Raw genomic sequence first — 25,682 nt, 5'->3', positions numbered from 1 at the left:
AGGGCAGGGCAGGGCTGGACCCTGGGCACGGTGCAGTCGGGTAGGGATGAGGGGGCAGACCTGGGCATGGTGCAGAGTCGGGCAGAGGACAGGGCTGGACCCCGGCCACGGTGCAGAGTCGGGTAGGGATGAGGGGGCAGGCCTGGGCACAGGGCAGAGTGGGGCATTGCCGGGTTGGCTGCGACGGTCCGGGGCGGGCCCGGGGCGGAGCGGGTTCCCGCTGCCGTCACTTGTTTTGCGCCGCTCGGCACCGCCCGGGCTCGGGGAGCGGGAGTCGGAGCCGCCGCTACGGTCCCAGGTAAGGGCCGGAGGGAGGGAGTCCGCGATCGGGGGGTAGACCCCCAGCACAGCACCTCCCCCACACCCAGCCCCAACCCCCTCCTCGTCCTGACCCGGCCCACACCTCCCTGATGATCACCAACCCCACCCCCGACACACACACACACACTCTCTCTTTCTCACATACACATCCCACAACATACACACACTCTCATACTCAGTCACTCATTCTTTCTCACTCTCTCTCTCTGTTTCACACACACAGTCTGTCTCTCTCTGTCTATCTCACTAGGGCATGGTTTTAGCTGCAGGGTCTGGTTTTCTGACTGTTGTCTGTGAAAATTCATGTGTCAGTGATCTGTCTGAGGGCAGTGAGTGTCAGACCTCAGTTTGTTTCCATCTGATGAGCTGGGATAAGTTGTTGTTGCTCAGTGATTAATTTTGATACTGCAGTAACTCTTCAGTAGTTCAGCTGATTATGAATTTTGTCAAATGAAAAGAAAAAACGCTGGTGATAATCAGCAGGTCCCGCTGCACCTTTGGTGAGGAAAATAAGGTAAATTTTGAGCCTGATGTTACTCTTCTTTAGAACACTTCCACACAGTTCTGAAGAAGTCATTGGATTCCAAGTTGACTATTTCTTTCAGTACAGAGGCTGCCAGAGCTCCTGAGTTTCTCTAACACTTTGTGTTTTTATTTGAGATTTCTGCATCTGCAGTATTCTGTTTTTATTTGAATTGTCTCAGTATGTGTTTATGTAAATAGATTTGCAGCATGGTCATCCAGTTATGAGCCTGCCTGGGATGGTTTAGAGTTTCATGAATTAGCAGTTCTTCCAAGTGATTGGAAACAGTGTGTTTCCAACAGGGAGCTTCGACATGTTTTTATTCATCCAGGAATGCTTGGTGTCACAGGCTGGCTGCCCTGAACCATGGTCCATTAGATGCAAGGATACCCACAATGCTCTTGGGGAGGAAATTCCAGGATTTTGATCCAGCAACAGTGAAGAAAAAGTGATATATTTTCAAGTCAGGGTGGAGAGTGACTTGGAGGGAACTTGTGTATGATCTTGTCCCCTTGTATCTCCTGCCCTTGACCTTCTGGATGTGTTGTGGGTTTGGAAGGAGCTGTCTAAGGATCTTTGGTGAATTTCTGCATTGCATCTTGTAGATAGTACACACTGCTGCTACTGAGCGTCGGTGGTGGAGGGAGTGGGATGCTTGTGGAGGTGGTGCCAATCAAGTGGCTGCTTTGTCCTGGATGGTGTCGAGCCTCTTGTGTGTTGTTGGGGCTGCACACATCCAGGCAAGTGGGGAGTATTCCATCACACTCCTGACTTGTGCCTTGTAGATGGTGGATAGGCTTTGGGGAGTCAGCAGGTGAGTTACTTGCTGCAGGATTCTTTAGCCTGTGACCTGCTGTGTAGCTACTGTGTTAGTGTGTATAGTCTAGTTGAGTTTGTAGTCAATGGTAACCCTCCGCCCCTCCCACCCCAGTTTGTTGATAATTCAGTGATGGTAATGCCATTGGGTGTCAAAGGGAGATGTTTTAATGCTCACTTGTTGATGATGGTCATTGACACTTACGTGGTTTGAATGTTAGCTGCTGCTGAGTAGCTGAGGCATTAATGTTGATGTTAGGTGACTGCTCACCAAGGGTCTTTTTCAGTGGTGGAGGAAGCTCGAGGAGCTAAATGATCTCCTCCTGTTAATGAGTGTGTATATTAAGCTAAATTGTCTTTGGGACAGATTCAGTTTTTGCCCTGTTCTGTCATGTGGTCAGTTTTGTAACCTTAAGTAAAATCTTACTTGGCAAGGAATACCAAGATTTGTTAGAACTCAATCTCCAGGGATTATACCCCTGTGAGTTAAATTAAACTGACAGGAGCTGTGTTTCAAGCTGAGCCACTCTAGAGATTTAGGAGTTTACAAACAGTGGGATTTGCTGTTGTGGTTTATGTTCATGATCTTCCTCGTCCCTCTGAGTACGTGCGTTACTGTGCTGAAGCGATTTGATGATTGAGGATTCAGGCTCTTCCTCATCATTGGCTTTTGTTATCCCAGTATTACTGATCTGTTACAAGCTCCTATGTTTGCTGAAACATGCCAAAACGCTTTTCTACGGTTCTGGCAAAATAAAAATGTTAACGGCATTTGCTACAACTGGAGTAAGCATGAATTTTTGATCTGTTTTTGTCATAAATCCTTGTGGTTTCCATGTTTAATAACAGTGAATATGTGTCGGTCTATTTGATGTTCTGTTAAGATAGTAGGAACTGCTTATTTCTTTTAACAAACCCATGGTTAATCTTGTGTGTTATATTTATGTCAAAGAATACTACAAATGCTGGGAATCTGAAACAATGCAGGAAATGCTGAAGGTCAGGCAGCTTCTGTAGGAGAAATGAAGAAACTGTTCATGTTTGATCAAATTTCTGATGATTCCTCCATAAACGCATGATACAGCCTCCTTTTGCTGATAATCTCTTCACCAATGATTGTTGCTGTTAGTTCTCTTCCTTTTCATCCTCTTCGAACTGTCACCTCCTTAAAGCTCAGCCATTGCTCTGTTACAGTTTCTCCTGTCAGTGTCTGCTTCTCACCCCTTCCTATTCCCACTAAAGTTTCACCTGCGATAACAAAGTGTGGAGCTGGATGAACACAGCAGGCCAAGCAGCATCTCAGGAGCACAAAAGCCGACGTTTCGGGCCTAGACCCTTCATCAGAAAAAACGCTTGTGCTCCTGAGATGCTGCTGGGCCTGCTGTGTTCATCCAGCTCCACACTTTGTTACCTCGGATTCTCCAGCATCTGCAGTTCCCATTATCACTGATACAATGTTTCACCTGCTTCTCATTTAGAATCCCTAGTGTCAGCCCTCCCTTGCTCTTTCAGGGATGATACAGAGCTAAGTGGGGATCTGTTGTGTGGAAGATGTGGAGAGGCTTCAGGAGGATTTGGGCAAGAACAATGCAGATGCAATGTAATGTACTAAGCTGTGAGGCTATCCACTTTGGTAGGACGTGCAGATGCATAAAGTATTTCTTAAATGGTGTGAGGTTGCAAAATGTCCAAAGCGTGTCCTTGTTGCTAAGTGACTGAAGGCTAACACGCAGGTGCAGTGAACAATTAGGAAGGCTAATGGAATGTTAGCCTTTATCACAAGAGGATTTGAGTACGGGAGCAGTAAAGTCTTACTTCATTTATATAGAAGCTGCAGCTGGAGTACTGTGTGTGGTTTTGGTCACCTTATCACAGGAAAGATATTATTGCCATAGAGGGAATACAATAAAGATTTGCCTGACTGGATAGGATTGTGCTCGAGAGAGAGACTGGGGCTAACGAGGCCTGGATTCTCTAGAGTTTTGAAGAATGGGAGATGATTTTATTGAAATGTACAAAATATTTAAAGGGATAGACAGGAAGGACGCAGCTGAGAGTTTCCTCCGTTGGGGAATCCAGAGCCGGGGCACAATTTAAAAATAAGGGGGAAGCCACTTGGATTTGAGAAAAGGAATTTTTATTTGCTCAGAGGGTTGTGAACCTTCTGGAATTCAAAACCACAGATTGCTGTGGAAGCTCAGTGTTTGAAAATGTTTAAGATAGAGATTAATAGATTTCTGATCCCCAGTGGTGTACAGGATTATTGGTACGTGGATGGGGTGGATTAAAAAAAAATAGTATTCAGTCAGCCATGATAGTATTGAATGCCAGGCAGACTTGATGGGCTGAATGGCCTACTCTTGTCCCTATTCTCTTTCTGCCCCTTCCTACCTCTTCTCTTCGTCACGACCCAGGGGTACAGTCATGTGTGGTACCACATACCCAACATTTAGACTGAAACCAAGAGTGCACAGACCCTAACTGACCCCGAAGTATAGTTTCTCCATGAAATGTCACTGAGCTACTTTATGTGCCAGTACTGGGATTGCAGAGAAGGTGTATTCAGTGTTGGGGTGGGAGAGGGGTGCATGGGATGGGGATTTAAAGAATGGCTGTTGCAAGGAAGTTGTTGGATTCACTGTAAATGTTTTGTGGACCTCTGCTTGTTTTGAACAGGAGCTGGGGAATTCTCCACCTTGTCCTGTCTAACGCTTGTTTTTCAGTCAACTATCAGTAAGCTATCTGGTTGCTGTTTGTGGGAGCTTGCTGTGTATGTTCACTGTTGGACTTCCTATGTCACAGCAGTTGCTACACTTCACAGGTACTTCATTGGCTGTGCAACAGTTTGGAATGTGCCGTTCTCCTGAATTTGCAAGAGAAATGCAAGTCATGCTGTTCTTCATTTGACTAATTTGATGAGCACCTTTACTTATAACTTCCTCTTACCACTCCCAGCAAGGATATCTACCCCCTCTTCCAACAGTCCTTAAAACGATGAAATGGGTTGGATAGTGTAGGCTTCAAAAATCAGCTGCATTTATATGGCATCCTTAACATAGTAAAACACCAAAAGTTTGATTCAGAAATTAAATTGTGCAGAAATGCTTCAAAAATAATCTTGCCCTGAACTGTGTAGAGATTATATTGGAGCAGGCTGCTGAGAGTTTGGTTATTGAGTTGGGTGAATTAGTTGTACGGAGAGAGGGAGGCTTTAGGGGTGGGTGGGGGAGGGACATGGATACCAGATGAAGGCCTGGCTGCCAAGTCTGGTGGAATTAAATTTGAGAATGTTAAGTGCCCAGAATTAGAATGCAGATTCCTCAGTGTGAGGGGTGGGATAGAGGAGAAACAGATCACAGCAGGGGAAAGGTTACTAATCGTTTTGCTTTTATTATTATTTTGCTTTGATATTAAATTGCTTTATGCTTTTCCACCACTGTTCCTTGGCAAATCAACTGCTTCTCTTTCAAACTTTAATATTTGCACGAGGGGTCAGACACAGACCTCTGTTTAATAGTTTGTCCAGCGATATGGCTCTCCCTGAGCACAGGCCAGCAGACAGGGCGGCTGTTCAATATTTAAGGAATGATGTACTGGCTTTGGCAGGTTGGAGGAGGTTCTACAAGAGGCTTACAAGAATGATTCCGGGGATAATGGGATTGTCATATATGGAGCAGATGAAGACTCTGAGCCACACTTGATTGAGTTTAGAAGGATGAGGGGGGAATCTGATTATTGAAACTTACAGAATGCTGAGATTCCTGGGTAGAGTGGATGTGGAGAAGATGTTTCCACTAGTCGGAGAGACTTGGACCCTTGGGTACAGCCCCCAAGTGAAGGGATGACCCTTTAGAACTGAGATGAGGAGGAATTTCTTCAACCAGAGGGTGGTGAATCTGGGGAATTCATTGCTGCTGAGGGCTATGGAGGCCGAGACATTGAGTGTATTTAAGATAGGGATAGATAGGTTCTTGATTAGTAAAGGGATCCAGGGTCATGGGGAGAAGGCAGGAGAATGACTTTGAGAAACATCTCATCCGTGATCAAATGGTGGACAAGACTGGATGGGCCAAATGGCCTAATTCTGCTCCTGCATCTTATGTTGCCTTGGTACTGACTTTCCAACTGTACTTAAAGAGCATTTGACAGTCCTGAATCATTCTTGATAGTTGTTCAGTCACAAAATGCAAATCTACAATCTACCAGGTGTTACCCTTTGATTTGTGAGATTTGAAACTTTCGTTTATATGTTTGTGTTTCTGTATTGAAATAAAGCAAATTGCTGTGAATTGTTATGTTTGAAATGTATATATTGTGCACTAGAAAGGACACTGATATTAATGGCATTATGTTCACTTTCCCCTTGGTGCTATCAGTTTAAGTTTGTCTCATTTTTGTAAAATATTTGAAGATTCTGCATCCAGTGCCTTTTGAGGAAGGGAATTCCCAAGTCATGAATAATGTTCCTGAAGGGAAATGTTTCTTCCTTTCTGTTTTAAATGGGCCCCCCCTCTATTCTAAATTATGCCCCCCCCACCTCCCACCAAGTCCTCGATTTTCCCAAAAGAGGAAGGATCCTTTCCATATTCACCTGGCTAACTGCCCTCAGGATCTAAGTTTTAACTTAGTCACCTCTGGCTGCTTTTAGCTCCAGAGGATCCAGGCCCAGCCTTTCATCACAAGGTAATTCGCTTGTTCTAGGTATTAGCTTAGTAAACCTTCTCTGAGCTGCTTCCAATGTATTAATGTCCTTCCATAAGTATGGTGACTAGCACTGTACACAGTGCTCCAGAGGCAGTGGTGTGAGTCATGTACAATAATATCAGTAAGCACAGAACCCGAACTGTGTGTAGGTATGTGAAATTCTAGCAATGTAAATGTGTAGCTGTGTGAAAATAAGTAGGTCATGCAAAACTGTAAAATGTATTAGTCAGACCACAGCTGGAATCCTGTGAACTGTTTTGGGCCCCTACCTAGGGAAAGGTAGACTGGCATTAGAGGCAGTCCAGAGAAGGCTGACTTGGTTGATCTCCGGTATGGAGGGACTGTCCTTTGAGGAGAAGTTGAGTAGAAGAATGAGAGATGATCTTATTGAAACACACTGGATTCTTAGCAGACTTGACAGGGTAGATGTGGAGAAGTTGTCTCCCCTTGTGGGAGAGTCTAGGACTGGAATAAGTGGTCCCACGTTTTAGTTACGGATGAAGAAGAATTTCTTCCCCCAGAAAATAAATCTAGAATTCTTTATCACAGAGGCTGGGCCGTTAAGTATGTTCAAGACGGTGAAAGACAGGAGGGGAATGAAGGGTTATGGGGAAAAGGCAGGAAAGTGGAGTTGAGGATTATTGGATTAGCCATAATCTCGTTGAATGGTGGAGCAGAATCGATGGGCTGAATGGTCTACTTGTGTCCTACAACTTATGGCCTTAAACAGTTAGCGTTTTAACTAAACTTTATGACACTTGTCACGCAAAAGCCCCACTCTGTGATATATGTTAGCACATGTAACATATAGAAAACCACAACCTGCATCAGAGATGAAGAGGTTAAGGGATGAAATTTTTGAATATCTAGTCAGATAATTGAAATGAATAGGCATTAGAGTCCAAAATTGGAACAAGGCAGAAATTAATGGAGCCATCCCTGCCTCTGATTTGTCAGAAAATTAAATTTCAGAACAACTGAGAACATTTTCTCTCTCTCTGGCATAAACCTGACTCCTGGACTACAAATCTCCCTGTCTGAAACTGAATCAGGCTGCTCACAGCCTGGGCTCAGGTTTGAACAATCTGAACTCCTGATGTGATATCTTCTTCCATCATTGAGACCTTTTGTGTTCACCTTTAAGTGTAACTTGTACAAAACTCTGCTGCACATCTTCTAACCGATATAGAAACATAAAAGATAGCAGCTGGAGTAGGCCATTCAGCCCTTTGAGCCTGCACTGCCGTTCACCACGTAATCGTGGCCAGTCATCAAACTCAGTCTTCTGTCTCTGTTCTCTCCCTGTTTTGCCCTAAGAACTATATCAGTCTCCTTCAAATAATCAATGTTTTGACAACAAAACACTTCCTGTGGTAGAGAATTCAACAGGTTCCGCACTGCCTGGGTGAAGAAATTTCACCTCATCTCCGCTCTAAATAGCTTCCCCCATATCCTTAGACTGTGACCCCTCGTTCTGGACACCACCTACTGGGACCATCCTTCCTGTCTTGTATTGGATCACCTATGAGATCCCCCCTCATTCTTCTAAACTCCAGTGTTTGTAATCCTGACTGTTTCAAACTCTTTTGATATCCCAGGAGTCAGTCTGGTGAACTTTTGTTGGACTGCCTCCATAGGCAGAACATCCATCCTTCAGATAAAAAGACCAAAATTGTAGACAATATACCAGATGTGGCCTTGCCAAGGCCGACTGTGATTGGAATCCACTTGAAGGCCCATCAAGTCTGCACCAACCCTCTGAACAGTATCCTACCATATCTCCCTAACTCTGCATTTACCAAGCCTTCCTAAACACTGGACAATTTAGCATGGCCAATCCACCTAGCCTGTACGTCTTTGGACTGTGGGAGGAAACTGAAGCACCCGGAGGAAACCCACACAGACACTGGGAGAACAAGCAAACTCCACACAGACAGTCACCCAAGGGTGGAATTAAACCCAAGGACGTTGAACTTGTACATGATACTTGTTAGACCTGTGCTGGAGTACTGTGTATAGTTTGGGCACTACATTACAGAAAAGATGTGAATGCATTGGAGAGAGAGCGCAGAAGCAATTTGCAGGAATGAAAAACTTCAGTGATGAGGATAGATTGAAGAAGTTGGGACTGTTCTCCCTGGACAGAAAAAGGCTGAGAGAAGATTTGATTGAGGTTTATAAAATTATGAGTGGGCTCATCAGAGCAGCTAGGGAGAAGTTGCTTCCACCTCAAAAGGAACAAGAACAAGAGGGCATTCCTTTAAGGTGGTGTGCACTTGAAGTGAGGGAAATGGAAGAAGAAAGCATTTTCACAGCGAATTGCTGGAGTTCTGGAAAATATGGAGGAGGCAGATTCAATTGAGACATTCGAGAAGAAGTGTTTTTTTGTTGGTAACTTGGACAGACTGTGTGGGTAAATACTTGGTAAATGCAGTTTAATGTGGATAAATGTGAGGTTATTCACTTTGGTTGCAAAAACAGGAAGGCAGATTATTTCCTGAATGGTGGCAGTTTAAGAAAAGTTGAGGTGCAACAAGACCTGGGTGTCGCGATGGAACAGTTACTGAAGTTTGGTACACAGGTGCAGCAGGTGGTGAGCAAAGCTAATAGCATACTGGCTTTCATAGCGAGAGGATTTGAGTATTGGTGTATGGATATCTTGCTGCAGTTATACAGGGCCTTGTTGAGGCCACACCTTGAGTATTGTGTGCAGTTTTGGTCTCCTAGTCTGAAACAAAGAAACAAAGAAACCTACAGCACAGGAGCAGGCCCTGAGGAAGAACATTCTTGCTATTACATCTGAGAAAGGGGCAATGCTGCGAAAGCTTGTGGGTTTAAATAAACCTGATGGGCTATAACCTGGTGTCATGTGATTTTTGACCCATTCTTGCTGTTGAGGGAATCCAGCAAAAGTTCACCAGACTGATTCCTTGATGGCAGGACTGAATAATAAGGAAAGACTGGAACGAATGGGCTTAAATTCACTGGCATTTAGAAGAATGAGGGAGGGATCTCATAGAAACATATAAAATTGTGATGGGACTGGACAGGCCAGATGTGGGAAGAATTTTCTTGACATTGGGAAAGTCCAGAACTAGGGATCATAGGCTAAGAATAAAGCGTGAGCCATTCAGGACTGAGATGAGGAAGAATTTCTTCACACAGAGCATTGTGAATCTGTGGAATTCTCTCCCAGAGGAAGCTGTAGGGGCCAGTTCATTAGATATATTCAAGAGGGAGCTGAACGTAGCCCTTGCATCTAAAGGGATCAAAGGGTACGGAGAGAGGGCGGGAGTGGAATACTGACATTGTGTGATCAGCCATGATCGTATTGAATTGGTACAGGATCAAAGGGCCAAATGACTTACTCCTACACCTATTTTCAATTTTACTGTGTAATAATGTGCAGGAATATGGGGTCAAAGGCAAAAGATTGGCATTATCTCATACAGCTGGACTGGTAATAGAGCTGGTACAGGCATGATGGGCCAAATGGCCTCGTCCTGCGCTGTAGGATCCACATTAAACTGCATCTGCCATACATTAGCCCACACACGCATCCTGTCCAAATCACACTGAAGTATCTCTGTATCCTCTTCACAGCTCAACCTCCCACCCAGCTTTGTGTCATCTGCAAACTTGGTGATAGGATGCTAGTTCCCTCATTTAGTGAATATCTGGGGTCCCAACACTGATCACGACAGTACCTCAATAGTTACTGCTAACCACTCAGGGTTCGGGGGAAAAGATACATGTTATTTGTACTCGTTGCCTGATAACCTGTCACTGCTCCCAATCCCCTGTGCTTTAATTTTACATGCAAATAATTTATATAAAACTTTGAAAGCCTTCTGAATGCCCAAGTAAACCACATCCCTGGGGCCTTCTTATCAACTCTACTGATTACATCCTTGAGAAAGTACGTTTCCCTTTTGTAAATCCATGCAAACTCTGTCTGAACCTCTCACTCTTTTTTAAGTGCTTTGCTGTAATTGTTTTGTAACAGACCAGTATTTTCCCCACCACTGACCTCTGACTTACTGGTCTATAATTCCCTGTTTTCTCCTTACCACCCTTTTAAAGAATACTAATATATTAACTACATTCCAATCTATGGGAGCTGTTCCAGGATCCATAGAATTTTGAAAGATGAAAACAAATGCATTCAGTATGTCTCGAGCCATTTCTTTAAGTACTCTGAGGTGTAGATAAACCTCCCCTGTTTCTGACTGTAAGGGACTGACATTTGTCTTCACTAGTCATTTTCTCTTCATATGCCTATAGAAACATTTATAACAATTTGTATGTTCCTGCAAGCTTACATTTCCGCTGTAGTTTCCCTTTCAAAATCAGTCCCTTTGCCCTCTTTTACTGAATTCAAAACTCCCAATCCTCAGGTTTGCTGCTTTTTTTCTTGTTTAATTTCTATGCCCCTTCCTCTAGTCTAATACTATTCCTAATTTTCCTTGTTAGCCACAGTTGGGCCACTTTTCTTGAGATAACAAGGTGTAGAGCTAGATGACCACAGCAGGCCAAGCAGCATCTTAGGAGCAGCAAAGCTGACGTTTCGGGCCTAGACCCTTCATCAGAAATGGGGGAGTGGAAGAGGGTTCTGGAATAAATAGGGAGAGATTTTCTTGTTTTGTTTTTGTGCCAGATAGGAGTTAACAATTGTTGCAATTTGTCCATACGCTTTTAAATGTTCGTTATTTCCTATCCACTTCATCCCATTAAGTAGCATTCCCAATTCCCACTCTTCCTGAGTGGTGTCTCACAACTAGATTACTGGCTATATATGGAATGCTATGCCCCAGAAGGCAGTGGAGGCCAACTCTCTGGATGCTTTCAAGAAAGAGATAGACAGACCTCTTAAAGATAGTGGAATCACGGGTTATGGGGATAAGGCAGGAACAGGATACTGATTGTGGATGATCAGCCATGATCATAATGAATGGTGGTGCTGGCTCGAAGGGCCAAATGGCCTACTCCAGCACCTATTATCTATTGTCTATAATTTATCATAGTCAGCGTGTGACTTATACCATCATAATTTCCTGTTCTTGTGTCCAGGACCCTAGTCTCTGAATCGACTCCATCTCTCTCCATCTTAGTGAAGAATTCTATCATATTATGGCCACTCTTCCTGAGTGGTGTCTCACAACTAGATTACTGGTTATTCCTTACACCACCCATTGTCCCCTGGTTACCCTGTGTCCCAGAAGTCTGAAGCTCCCAGTTAACCAGTTCTTCAATGTCTAACAGTTCTCAACCTGGTTTTTAAATCCTTCCATGACCTTATCCCTAATTGTCCTTCAGCCCTAAGGCACTTTGTCAAACGTTTCCAAGGGCTGGATTTAAAACTGTTCCATCACATCAGCTGCTGTATTGCCAATGGCAAAGTTACTGCTGGTGCACCTGTACAGAGCTGGACCATTGCTTTATCTTTCAATTTCTTTGGACCAGAATACTCGTGCAACTATCCACAAGTTTGCCAATAGAACTGAGCTCGCAGATACAGGTTTAAGGCAATTGGCAAAAGAGTATTAATGAAAATGCTTTTACATCATGGTCTGGAGTGTGCTACCTGAAAGGGCAGTGGAAACAGACTCGTCAGGAAATTTCAAAAAGGAAACTGGAAAAATACTGGAAAGAGAAATATTTGTGAAACTAGGAAGGAGCAGTGAAGGTGGGATTAAGTTGATATATTTTTCAAAGGGTTAGTACAGGAGTTGTGGATTGGATGACTTCCTGTTATTCAGAATTCCTCAGATTTTGAGAGAGAACGTTTCCACGTGGAAAGTATTAAGTGTAATCTGAAGGATTTCTGGGTTGTTGGAGTATCTTGGAGTTTTGTTTGATAGCTGTGAGGAGTGAGTGACTTTTAAAATTTATATTTGCGATTGTATGGACTAAAAGCTGACTGGAGGGGTCTTGTCAGGGTCGCTGTGGAGCGGATGTTTCCACCTTTGGGGACATCTAGAACTAGGAGCCACTTTGGGATCACTTTCACAGCAATGAGAGCTATTTTCTTTAAAGGTCAAGAGCCCTTGGATCTCTCTTCCTGAAAAGGCGGTGGAGGCATTGTCGTTGAATATTTTTCAAGTAGAGGTGGATTGATTCTTGGTAAGCAAGATGGGGGTAGGCAGGATTGCAGATTTATGATTAAATCAGATCAGCCATGATTTTATTGAATAGTGTAGTAGGTTTTAGAGGCTGAGTGGTCTACGCCTGCTCTTAATTCATATTTATTTGTTTTATTTATTTTTCTGCTTTATTACCAAGATTCAATATTGATGGTGCCATAAGTAGTGACTTGTAAATTTTTCACTGTACTAATGTGATTACATATGACAATAAAGCAAATTCAATTCAATTCAGTAACTATTTTTGCCTGACATTTTTATTTCCTTATTTGGTTTATTGTTGTGGTTTCCATCTTAAGGCTTGTCAAATCCTTTTGGAAATTACATTGACCTGCTCCCACTGTTTTTCCTTGATCTCTCTGCCTTCCTGTAAATTGCTCTATTTAACTGTTAACCATCATCGATTGAGAACCTGTACAATCTTACTGGGTATGTGACATGAAGAATACTCAGCTAATACATTATCCTTTCTCCTTTACGTTCAGTGTTTTTAAGAATTTTTTTAAGAAAGAGGGTATTGCCTGGGTTGGATTTCCATTTAAGGCTCGAAGGAGGATGTATGAATGTAAAAGGCAGGTTATGTCAGGCTTCAAAATAAACCCTGAGCTGCTGTCAAAATGGGTCCCACAAACTGTCGATGTGTTTGTGCAGCGACAATAGCACACACATGGTAAAAGGCTGGAGGAATAATTTCTTCTAAAAGGTGACATAGTTGTCTGATTACACTTCCTGTTATTGTAATCAGGAGCGAGTCTGTACCTAGTATTACCATTCATTAAATAAAGTTTATTGGTATCAGTGAAGTGTTTTAATATAAACCCAACTTATCAGTATGAGCTGTTATTGGAAAGTGTCTTCTAGGACAGTTGCCACTAAATCTGTTGCATTTATTTTGTTTTTTTTCTAGAGTGGTCTCTTCTAAAGTGCCTGTTGTACTGAACATGAAGGATATAAATCCGGCTGATCTTAGTGGGTCCTTAACCAAGGACCTGATATGCTAAGATAACAAGGTGTAGAACTGAATGAACACAGCAGACCAAGCAGCATCAGAAAAGCAGGAAGGCTGACGCCAGAAGAAGAATGGAAGAATCTGAAGAAGGGTCTGGGCCCGAAACATCAGCTTTCCTGCTCCTCTGATGCTGCTTGGCCTGCTGTGTCCATCCAGCTCTACACCTTGTTATCTCAGATACTCCAGCACCTGCAGTTCCTGCTATACCTGATAATGCTAACTTTGTTTTTCTTTCTCAGCAAATGATGCCTGACAAACTGAGTATTTGCAGCATTTTCTGTTTTTATTTTGGATTTCCAGCATCTGCAGGATTTTGCCTTTTTAGTATCAAATACTGATTCATGCTTTCGAACATGGCACTAAAAAGTGATACACATCACTGTAACTACTCTGGTAGCCTAGTTGTTTTGTATATGTAAACGTTAGACTGGGTATTAGGCCTGCTGCAGTCTGTTCAAAGCTGTCTCTAACGAGAATTGTATTTATATGACAGCAATAAGTGTGTGATACACAAAGCTTGTTTGGGATCTGATTGTCTGGTTAAGGGTAGACATGCACAAACCATTGAAGGTGGCAGGACAGGTTGAGCGAGCAGCTCATAAAGTATATATTGTCTTAGGTTTCATCAGTTGGAATGTAGAGTACAGAGCAAGGAGGAAATACTGAGCTTTGTGTCTCTCCCTATAGATATTGTCAGACCTGCTGAGTTTCTCCAACATTCATTCGACCTTGGTGTAAATATTGAAAGACAATGGAGAGAATTCACAACTGATTCATGAGAACAGTTCCATGAATGGTGAACTTCCGTTCTGAGGGTGGATTAGAAGATTTGGAAATGTTTTTCTTGGAGAAGAGGAAGTTAAGAAGGAGATTTGATTGATGTTTTTCAACTCATGAGGGGTCTGGACAGAGGAGGTAAGGAGAAATGATCCCATTGGTGGAAGAGTTGAGCACCAGAGGACACTGATTTAAGATTAATGGAATAGAAGCAGTGATGACATGAGGAGGAATGATTTTATACAGGAATGGCTTGGGTCTGGAATGTGCTGCCAGAGAATGTGGTGGAGGCAGGGCCAATTGAAACATTCAAAAAAGATGGAAAATACCGGATTAGGGAAAATTTGCAGAGTTATGGAAAAGGGAGGGGAGTGGGATTTGCTTAATTGCTCTGAGAACTGACATGAACTTGATGGACCAAATGATCTCTTGTGCTGTAATCATTGCATGATTCTCTGATTTTTCTCTTTTTACACAATGTATACTAGTTTATAAAACACAGCTAATTTTTTGGGTGAGTATGGCCTTTTGGAACTGCTGCTTACATGGCCTCAAAGCTAAAGCCTAGTTTAAAAGTGGTAATTGAACACCTAATGCTGGTCACTTTGTAAGGGCTGGTACTAAAATAGCAGCCCAGGGAGCTTTTAAATGTCAGGAGACATCCTTACACAACTGGTGATGTAACCACAATTCCCTGATCCTGCTGCTAACTTACCCTCACTTTGCAGGAATATGCTTTTCATGTTTTTAAGATAGTTTTTGTGGATTTATGTTCCTCTGAAGAAGAAGAAGAGTGGCTATGTAGATGCAGGAGCTCTTTATAATTTGGGTTCCCAATGCCAAATTAAGATTTTGCCAAATATAATATAATATAAGCTGTGTAAACGTGCCCCATTACAAGTGTCAATAAGCTTTCTGAAAATAACATTTCCTACTTTCCACTAGAACCAACTTTACAACATCGCTTTCCCATTGGATATGTTGCTCCATAGTGAGGGAAAGCTGCATAGTTATTTGAAGATTTCTGCCCTGCGGATGTGCTGATTTTTTTTCTGAGAGCCAGATCAATAAACATTGAGAGTGGGACCCTAGTAGCTGAGGTCCCTAAAGCTGAAACACTTACTATTTTCACCGAGACCCTGCTTTGGAGTGTTGTGACTGTGACTGGAGGTATGTGCTGATGATCGAGGCCCACTGCTCCATCAGCTACGCCATGAGTGTAAACATGTTAGTTCAATCACTAATGTGGCCAGTTGCTTTACTTTTGTACTCCATCCAGGGCGTGAGAAATGTCCTTCAGGCTTCTTCTAATGATACCAGAAAAATCTGATTATAATAAACAAACTCATTCTTAACCAGAATTTGCAATTTGTTTTAAAATGTAATCTGGAATTACAACTATATCTCCTTATTCCCACACATAGACACAATCAGATAACACAAAAAGATAAGCCTCTGCAGAGATAATGAACCAGATCTAATAGTACTCCTTTCTCATTGGACTGAAAACCTTCTGCAGAATGTTCTCCTCTCTCCTGATTACACCACAACTGCACCAGGCTAGAATTCAATAATTAAAATCCCCCGTTAGAAATCTCTGTAATAGACTACATCAAGCAATGTAATTGCAGTTTTTTGTACCTTAGCTCTAAGCAAATTGATTCTATCCTTGATCTGTCTGGGACCTTTACTTCCTGCAGCACTGCAATGCACCCCTTAATCAATACAGCTGCATTTCCCCCTTTATATCCTTTCCTAAACGCCTGGTATCCAGCAACATTTAACATGGAGTCCTGCTCTTCATTAAGTCAGATCTCTGTAATATAGTCACCGCATTATATTCTACTTAGTAATCTGAACCTGCAAATTACCAATCTTATTTACTACACTCCACGCATTCACGTATATGAAGTAACCCTGGTTTAGATTTTATTATTTTCTCCCTCACTCTGACACCACTCATAACTTACTAGTCTCCATCCTCAAGCTATCTGTCTCTCTCAGTATTCACTGCACCTTGACATTCCTCCTTATTCCCACATTCCTGCTGAGTTAGTTTTAACCCTCCCAATGGCACCACGAATTGCCCAATGTTCAGCACAATTCATGAGCCCTCAAATACTGAAACAGTCCATGTTTAAATGTAACAAGATCTGGACAATATCCAGGGTTGGGCTGACAAGTGGCAAGTGACTTTCACACCACACAAATGCCAGTCTATGACCATCATCAATAAAACACAATCTAAACCACACCTCTTGACATTCAATGATGTTACCCTGAATCTCCTCCCACTATCAACATCCTAGGGGGGGGGTTATCATTGACCAGAAACTCAACTGGACTCACCACATAAACACAGTGGATACAACAGCAGGTCAGAAACTAGGATCCTGTGGTGAGTAACCCACCTCCTGACTCCTCAAAGCCTGTCCACCATCTACAAGGCACAAGTCAGGAGTGTGATGGAATACTCCCCACTTGCCTGGATGAGTGCAGCCCCAACAACACTCAAGAAGCTTGATACTATTCAGGTCAAAGCAGCCCGCTTGATTGGCACTAGGTCTACAAGCATTCACTCCTTCCAACACCAATGCTCAGTAGCAGCAGTACTGCAGAAGTTCACCAAAGATCCTCCGACAGAAACTTCCAAAACCACGACCGCTTCCATCTAGAAGGACAATGACAACAGACATATGGGAACACCACCACTTAATGTTCCCCTCCAAACCACACACCATCCTGGTTTGGAAATATATCTCTATTCGTTCACTGTCACTGGGTCAAAATCCTGGAATTCCCTCCCGAATAGAGTTGTGGATCTACCTACAGCAGGAGTACTGCAGCAGTTCAAGAAGGCAGCTCACTACCACCTTCTCAAGGGACAACTAGGGATGGAAAACAAAGGTTGGCCAGCCATTGACGCCCACATCCCAGAAATGAATAGGAAAAAACAAGGTGCCTGGCAAGGACCCCAGACCTCAGCTCTGTTCAGGTATAACCCATCCATCTAGTCCAGGAGCAACCTTTCCCAGACTGGTACAGAGGACACTGATTGTGCTGTGAAGGTATTGACCTCAGTATTGAGTCCTAAAAGCGATAAAATGCCTAAGTGGAAAACGAGGTGCTGTACTGACGAGAACCACAAACTACCTCTTTCACCATTTTTCAAAACTGTTTGGGAGTACGATGCAGTGAGGGAGCTCTTGTGTGACTTGCCTATTACTTTTTAATTAGCTGGTGGTCACCGTTCCCCTCATCCCTGTGCGCACTCACACTGAGCACGTCTGTGTTCTTATCCATGCAGTTCAGCCTCACAGTGCCCCAACTGAAGCTCAAGCCTGAACTTGGAGCTCAGAACTTCAACCTCTTGGTTATCTAGTACTTGGGCAATCTGCTGGAGTTCCTGTATTGCACAGGATGTGCGCTGTTCAGGTTGGAGCACCCCTACTATTTCTTTACCTAATAATTAACCTTGCTACTGCTGAAAATCTTTACCACTAATAATATGGCTTATAGCATTGAGTAAAACCTTACTCATACCAATGAGTTGCAGTTAGTTGTTACCAATGTGTTGTGTAGACTCAGCCTCCAAACAGCAATACCCTTGAGCAAAGCACCTTTTGGCTTACATGTGACACCAGACCTTGATTTCTGTTTTGAATGTGGCTTTGATTCTCCACAAGCTGCAACACAAAGCCCCTAAGTCCATTGAGCTCTCAATCTCCCTCATGACCTTTTGAAATATCTGTGAAATTCTCCAAGATAATAACTGCTGATGCTGGAGTCTGAGACAACAGTGTGGAGCTGGAGGAATACAGCAGGCTAGGTAGTGTTAGGGAGCAGCAAAGTTGACCTTTCAGTTCGGGACCCTTCTTCAGAAATGGAGGAGGGGTAAGGGAGCTCTGAAATAAATAGAGAGAGGGAATATGTGGTTGGAGAAGGTAGGTGAGATGGTGATAAATGAGTGCAGGTAAGGAGTGGTGGGGATTGGTCAGTGAGGTGGGAGCAGCGGATAGGTGGGAGAGAAGATGGACAGGTCAAGGAAGTGAGGATGAGAGAGAGGGTTGGCCATGGGATGAGGCCGGAGGTGGGGAGACTTTGAAGCTAGTAAAGCACCCATTGAGACCATTGCGCTGTAGCTGCCAAGGCGGGATATGAGGTGCTGCGCCTCCAATTTCTGGGTGGCGTCATTGTGACTGCGGAGACCCAGGATGGACATGTCGTCCAGGGAGCTGGAGGGGGAGTTGAAGTGGTTTGCGATTGGAAAGTGGTGTTGTTTGGCGTAAACAGAGTGCAGGTGCTCTATAAAGTGGCCTCTGAGCCTCCACTTGGCCTCCGCGATGTAGTGGAGGCTACATTGGGAGCAGGAACCTCCTGCTGGCTGCCGTTGGGTCATCTTTAAGGAGTATCTACAGTTCTTTGACTCAGTGTTTGAGCTGGAGGCTGAGCTCCAAACACACTGACACATCAGGCAGGTGGAAAGTACCTGGTTATTCTGTACCAAGTGGCAAGCATAGTCTTTGGGGTTAGACCTTCTGATTTGGCCAGTGGTCATGGACAATTGGACGTGACCAAGGCAGGGAGGGAGATCAAGACCCCCAAAGGATGGCTTTTTTGAGCTTCCATCTGGACAGTTGTCAATCAGGTTTAAGGTTCTTCCTCCTTTTTTTGGGTGACAGTGAGGGCTATGGGGTGCATGAGCTAAATAGCATGACACCATGGTACAGGAAGCTATTCAAGAGGAGAACGAAATGCAATGTAAGGCAAGAGGGGGTAGTATAGTCACGGCGATTGATACAGTTTTCTGCAGCAGACGGTGTGAATCCAGATGGCTGATGCCAGGTTTCAGTTCACCTGCTCAGGGCTGGAGAGGAACTCGCTGTGTGAGGGGAAGGTTCTAGTCAATGTGGCCCATTTGAGTATAAACAACACAGCATGAGGTTCTGCCTGGAGAGTGTGGGCACTCCACTCTCAAGGATATTAATCTCTAGTTTATTAACTTGAGTTATGCACCATTTGGTCGAGGTAAGAGTAATGAAATGAGTACATGGCTCTAAGATAGCTGTGGGAGGAAGTGTTCCAGTTCGTGTGTCCCTGACAGCAGTACTGGGGAAGTTTAGATCTGTACTGTCAGGATGATCTGCACCTTAACCATGCTGGCATCAGTGTTCCAGTAACAAATCAAAAGGCAGAGTCAGGGCAGGAGAGCAACATAGTAAAACGGGAAATGAAGTCAAAGAATAGCAGGAAAGGACAGGAAAAGTAAAAACTAACAATACCATCAAGACCATGTTTACTGTGCAATTTGAGAGGGAGAAGATCGAGTCAGAGGTAATGGTACTACAGCTGAGTAAAGGCAACTGCAGAGGCATGAGGAAGGAGCTGAGCAGAATTGACTGGCACTCCTGTTTAAAAAAGGAGTCAGGCAAGAGTCTGAAAATTACAGGCCTATTAGCCTAATCTCGGCCGTGGGTAATATTTTAGAATGCGTTGTGAAGAATGAGATTTCTGAATATTTGGAAGTGTAGGATAAAATAGGGCAAAGTCAGCCTGGTTTCATCAAGGGGAGGTCATGCCTAACAAATCTGTTAGAATTCTTTGAGGAAGTAACAAGTGGGTTACACCAAGGAGAGCCAATGGGTGTTATTTACCTGGACTTCAAGGAGGCCTTTGATAAGGTCCCACACAGGAGGCTGCTGAGTAAGATAAGGGCCCACGGTGTTAGAGGCAAGGTGCTAGCATGGATAGAAGAATGGCTGTCTGACAGAAAGCAGAGAGTGGGGATAAAGGAGTCTTGCTCAGAATGGCAGCCGGTCACAAGTGGTGTCCCACAAGGGTCAGTGCTGGGACCACAACTTTTCACTTTATTCATGAATGATCTTGACGAAGGAACTGAGGGCATTCTGCCTAAGTTTGCAGACAATACAGAGATAGGTGGAGGGATAGGTAGTATTGAGGATGCAGGGAGGCTGCTGGAGGATTTGGACAGGTTAGGAGCATGGGCAAAGAAGTGACAGATGGATTACAATGTGGGAAAGTGTGAGGCCATGCACTTTGGTAAGAAGAATAAAAGCATGGACTATTTTCTAAATGGGGAGAAAATTCAGAAGTTTGAAGTGCAAAGAGACTTGGGAGTTCTAGACCAGGATTCTCTGAAGGTAAACTTGAGCCAGTAGTTAGGAAGGCAAATGCAATTTAGTTGGAAAGGATTTGAATATAAAAGTGGGGTGTACATCTAAGGCTCTTTAAGGCTCTGGTCAGGCCACATTTGGAGTATTGTGCGCAGTTTTGGGCCCCATATCTCAGGAAGGATGTACTGTCCCTGTAGCGGGATCAGAGGATGTTCATGAGAATGGTCCCAGGAATGAAAAGATTAACATATGAGGAATGTTGAGGACTCTGGGTCTATACTTGATGGAGCAGAGAGAAACCTATCAGCCATTATTGAAAGGCAGAGCTGGCTCGATGGGCTGAATGCCTAATTCCTGCTCCTATGTCTTGTGGTCTTATGTATTATAAAGATAACAAACAGACAAACTATAGGCTCTTAATGCATTTAATTCATATCGGAGTAGAGGAATTGGAAAATAATTGGGTCCTGAAGAGGAGCATGTGACCTTCAAGAAGAATAGTGAGCTAAGTAAAGGTGGGGGTCTAGAACTGTCAATCAAGGATGATATGGGTGCTGTAGTTAGACATGGCCTTGGTTCAGAACATCAGAAAGGAGTATTACTTTGGGTAGAGCTAAGGGATGCCACTCGTGGCAGTGATCCATAGCACTCTCTGCATTCTAACAGTAACCACAATGTGACAAAAGGTATACAAAGTGAAAGACTGGGTACTTGTAATAAAGGAACGGCAATAATCATGGGTGACTGGCATATGGTATGCTTGCCTTTATTGGTCGGGGAATTGAATACCAGAGTTGGCATGTTATGCTGCAGCTTTGTAAGATTTTGGTTGGGCACATTTAGAACATGGCATTCAGTTCTGTTTGCAACATCACAGGAAGGATGTGGAGGCTTAGAAGAGGTTTACTAGGACATTGTCTGGATTAGAGGGTGTGAGCTATAAGGAGAGGCTGGAAAATCTCTGGTTGTTTTCTGTAGAGCAGTAGAGGCTGAGGGGAGGCTTGATAGAAATCTGTTGCTAGAAAAGTTCAGCAGTGAGTTTTGAGAAGATTTGTAGCTCAGGTTGAGGTTCTGGATGTGAGTTTGCTCGCTGAGCTGGAAGGTTAGTTTTCAGATGTTTTGTCACCATTCTAGGTAACATCATCAGTGAGCCTCCGACGAAGCGCTGGTGTTATGTCCCGCTTTCTATTTATCTGGTTAGGTTTCCTTGGGTTGGTGATGTCATTTCCTGCATTGGTGATGTCATTTCCTGTTCTTTTTCTCAGAGGGTGGTAGATGGGCTCCAAATCAATGTGTTTGTTGATGGAGTTCCGGTTGGAATGCCATGCTAGAACATAGAACATAGAACATAGAACATAGAACAGTACAGCACAGAACAGGCCCTTCAGCCCACAATGTTGTGCCGACCATTGATCCTCATGTATGCACCCTCAAATTTCTGTGACCATATGCATGTCCAGCAGTCTCTTAAATGACCCCAATGACCTTGCTTCCACAACTGCTGCTGGCAACGCATTCCATGCTCTCACAACTCTCTGCGTAAAGAACCTGCCTCTGACATCCCCTCTATACTTTCCACCAACCAGCTTAAAACTATGACCCCTCGTGCTAGCCATTTCTGCCCTGGGAAATAGTCTCTGGCTATCAACTCTATCTATGCCTCTATGCTTCTAGGAATTCTCGTGCATGTCTCTGTTTGGCTTGTCCTAGGATGGATGTGTTGTCCCAATCAAAGCGGTGTCCTTCCTTATCTGTATGTGAGGATACGAGTGATAGTGGGTCATGTCGTTTTGCGGCTAGTTGATGTTCATGTATCCTGGTGGCTAGCTTTCTGCCAGTTTGTCCAATGTAGTGTTTGTCACAGTTCTTGCAAGGTATTTTGTAGATGACATTCGTTTTATTTGTTGTCTGTATAGGGTCTTTTAAGTTCATTAGCTGCTGTTTTAGTGTGTTGGTGGGCTTGTGGGCTACCCTGATGCCAAGAGGTCCGAGTAGTCTGGCAGTCATTTCGGAAATGTCTTTGATGTAGGGGATAATAAAATGTGAGGCTGGATGAACACAGCAGGCCAAGCAGCATCTCAGGAGCACCTGAGGTGCTCCTGAGATGCTGCTTGGCCTGCTGTGTTCATCCAGCCTCACATTTTATTATCTTGGAATCTCCAGCATCTGCAGTTCCCATTATCTTTGATGTAGGGGAGAGTGGTTATGGTTTCTGAGCCTGTTTTGCCTGTTTGTTTGGGTTTATTGCTGAGGAATCGGCGGACTGTGTTCATAGGGTACCCGTTCTTTTTGAATACGCTGTATGGGTGATTTTCTTCTGCTCTGCGTAGTTCCTCTGTGCTGCAGTGTGTGGTGGCTCGTTGGAATAAAGTTCTAATGCAGCTTCGTTTGCGGGTGTTGGGATGGTTGCTCCTGTAGTTCAGTATTTGGTCCGTATGTGTTGTTTTCCTGTAGACGCTGGTTTGAAGTTCCCCATTGGCTGTTCACTCTACTGTGACATCTAGGAATGGCAGTTTGCTGTTGTTTTCCTCCTCTTTTGTGAATGTTATGCCAGTAAGGGTATTATTGATGGTCTTGAATGTTTGCTCTAATTTGTTTTGTTTAGTGATGACAAAGGTGTCATCCACATAGCGGACCCAAAGTTTGGGTTGGATGATTGGCAGAGCTGTTTGTTCGAGTCTCTGCATTACTGCCTCTGCTAAGAACCCTGATATCGGGTTTAAATCACTGTTTTAAAATTAGGGGTTGCCTTTTAGGCCTCAAATGAGGAGAAACCTTTTCTGACAGTTATGTGATTTTGGAGTCTTTGCCTCAGATATCAGGGTTCTTAGCAGAGGCAGTAATGCAGAGACTCGAACAAACAGCTCTGCCAATCATCCAACCCAAAACTTTGGGTCCGCTACATGGATGACACATTTGTCTTTGCCTCAGAAGGCAGTGGACAGGGTTCAGTAAATATTTTTGAGGAGGAGATAGATAGAGTTTCGGTGTCCATGTACACAGATCCTTGAAAGTTGCCACCCAGGTTGACAGGGCTGTTAAGAAGGCATACAGTGTTTTAGCTTTTATTAATAGAGGGATCGAGTTCCGGAACCAAGAGGTAATGATGAAGCTGTACAAAACTCTGGTGCGGCCACACTTGGAGTATTGTATACAGTTCTGGTCACCGCATTATGAGAAGGATGTGGAAGCTTTGGAAAGGGTGCAGAGGAGATTTACTAGGATGTTGCCTGGTATGGAGGGAAGGTCTTACAAGGAAAGGCTGAGGGACTTGAGGCTGCTTTCATTAGAGAGAAGAAGGTTGAGAGGTGACTTAATTGAAACTTATAAAATAATCAGAGGGTTAGATAGGGTGGATAGGGAGAGCCTTTTTCCTAGGATGGTGACGGCGAGCACGAGGGGGCATAGCTTTAAATTGAGGGGTGAAAGATATAGGACAGTTGTCGGAGGTAGTTTCTTTACTCATAGAGTAGTAAGGGAATGGAATGCTTTGCCTGCAACGGTCGTAGATTCACCAACTTTTGGTACATTTAAGTCGTCATTGGATAAGCATATGGACGTACATGGAATAGTGTAGGTTAGATGGGCTTGAGATCGGTATGACAGGTCGGCACAACCTCGAGGGCTGAAGGGTCTGTACTGTGCTGTAATGTTCTATGTTCTAGAGTTGTGTTAGGGAGGAAATCGAGGGTTATTGAGAAGGATTAGATATACAAATAGATCTTCCAGGATCTTACTGAATGGCAGTGTAGGCTCAGGGGCTGAATCTCCACTTCTACGTAGTTTACTTCTTGCGCTCCCTCATGTTGACACTTGGATCTTCTTGTTCTTGATGGCTGATTGGCACATTTTTTGTGAAGTCATCAGTGGAGTGGCAGATTGTTTTCATGGTCTCAATAGACAGCAATGAAAGGACATAAGGAAATCACAGGAAAAATAAAATGGAAGCTGAAGGGACTGATTGGATTGGGTGTAGTACAGAGGAAGAACCAGCGCAGGTTTAATGGGTTGAATGGTTCCTTTCTGCTGTATAACCTTTTGCTATTCAAGTCATATTTTAAGATTATATTCAATGTTCCCTTTGCTTTCTGTGTGAAGTTTCTATTGTTATGTACTCAAATTGGTGAGTGGGTTTGAGATTGTGAAGCTGCTGTCATAGACACTGATGTTAACAACACAATGTTACTTGACAAATAGAACACAATGACATCATGGTAATTGCTAAGTGACAGCTTCTGTGTGAGCGCTGAACAGCCATCCTGTATTCTACCGCTCTGGAAAAATTGCGCTGCAATGTTTCTGAGATGTTGAACTGAGTAGTGTACATAGTTAGTCAGCAAACCTGATAAAAATGCAATGAATCAGTGTAACTATGAAAGATCTAAAAAAAAACACTGTTCCTGTCACATGACAAGTGGGAATCATCTGAAGCAGTCTATGGCAGAGTGCTTCTGGCAAACCAAAGACATTGTATTGTAAAGGAACGGGAAACTGCAACTCTCAGAACCTGAGAAATGCAAGAGTGGGTCAGATGTGTTGAAGAAAGTGAAACAGAATAGTATTGGTCAATCAAAACAGTGGATATTCACCAGAATCAACAGTCCCTGGCGGCCTGTGAGATCATACACAGAAGAAATAGAGCAGCAGTGACCATGTGGCCTTCAGAAGCATGCTGTGACATTAAGTGACTTATCACCAGCCTTACCTCCACTTTCCATCCCTTCCACAAATTCCTTGATTCTCTGAAAGGACAAGAACTTTCTATTTTGAATGTGGGAACATTCAGGAGTAGGCCATTCACCCTCATTCCTACATTGTGGAAGCAGGAGGCTATTTGGCTCATTGAGCTCATGCTGACCTCCAAAGAGCATCCCATCCAGACCTAGCCCAACCCAGCCCTACAACCTTGTATTTCCCATGGCCAATCCACCCTAACCTGCACAGCTTTGGACTGTGGGAGGAAACCTACTTGGGCACAGGGTGAATGTGCAAATTCTACACAATCAGTTCCCGAGGGCGGAATTGAATCCGGGTCCCTGATGCTGTGAGGCAGTAGTGCTAACCACTGAAATCTAGATCATGGCTGATCATCTACTTTAATGCCAGTTTTCCTGTGATATCTTGATTTCCCTTTAATGTCATTAGTCGCCAGCAATCTATTGATTTCTGTCTTGGACCTGCTCAATGACTGATCCTGCACAGCCCGCTGGAGTAGAGAATTCCAAGGATCCATCACCCTTTGAGAGAAGAACTTC

At 43.7% G+C, this 25,682-nt stretch overlaps 1 protein-coding gene across 2 annotated transcripts in view; it reads left to right on the top strand.

The window, feature by feature from the left end:
• The first annotated feature begins 169 nt into the window (after positions 1-169).
• LOC125460176 (6-phosphofructo-2-kinase/fructose-2,6-bisphosphatase 4-like) overlaps positions 170-25,682 on the top strand; it is a 127,177-nt gene continuing 101,664 nt past the window's right edge. Inside the window, exon 1 of one of the 2 annotated variants that reach the window (XM_048547311.2) lies at positions 170-298. The gene's annotated coding sequence lies outside the window, so the exon portion shown is untranslated. Of the gene's footprint in view, positions 299-2,287; positions 2,447-25,682 lie in introns of those variants that run through there. The other variant, XM_048547312.2, reaches the window with a different exon arrangement.

The sequence above is a fragment of the Stegostoma tigrinum genome, chromosome 11 (assembly GCF_030684315.1).
Source record: "Stegostoma tigrinum isolate sSteTig4 chromosome 11, sSteTig4.hap1, whole genome shotgun sequence".
NCBI classification, from domain to species: Eukaryota; Metazoa; Chordata; class Chondrichthyes; order Orectolobiformes; family Stegostomatidae; genus Stegostoma; species Stegostoma tigrinum.
The sequence above is the reverse complement of the archived record's forward strand: the minus strand, read 5'-3'. Positions and strand labels throughout refer to the sequence as shown.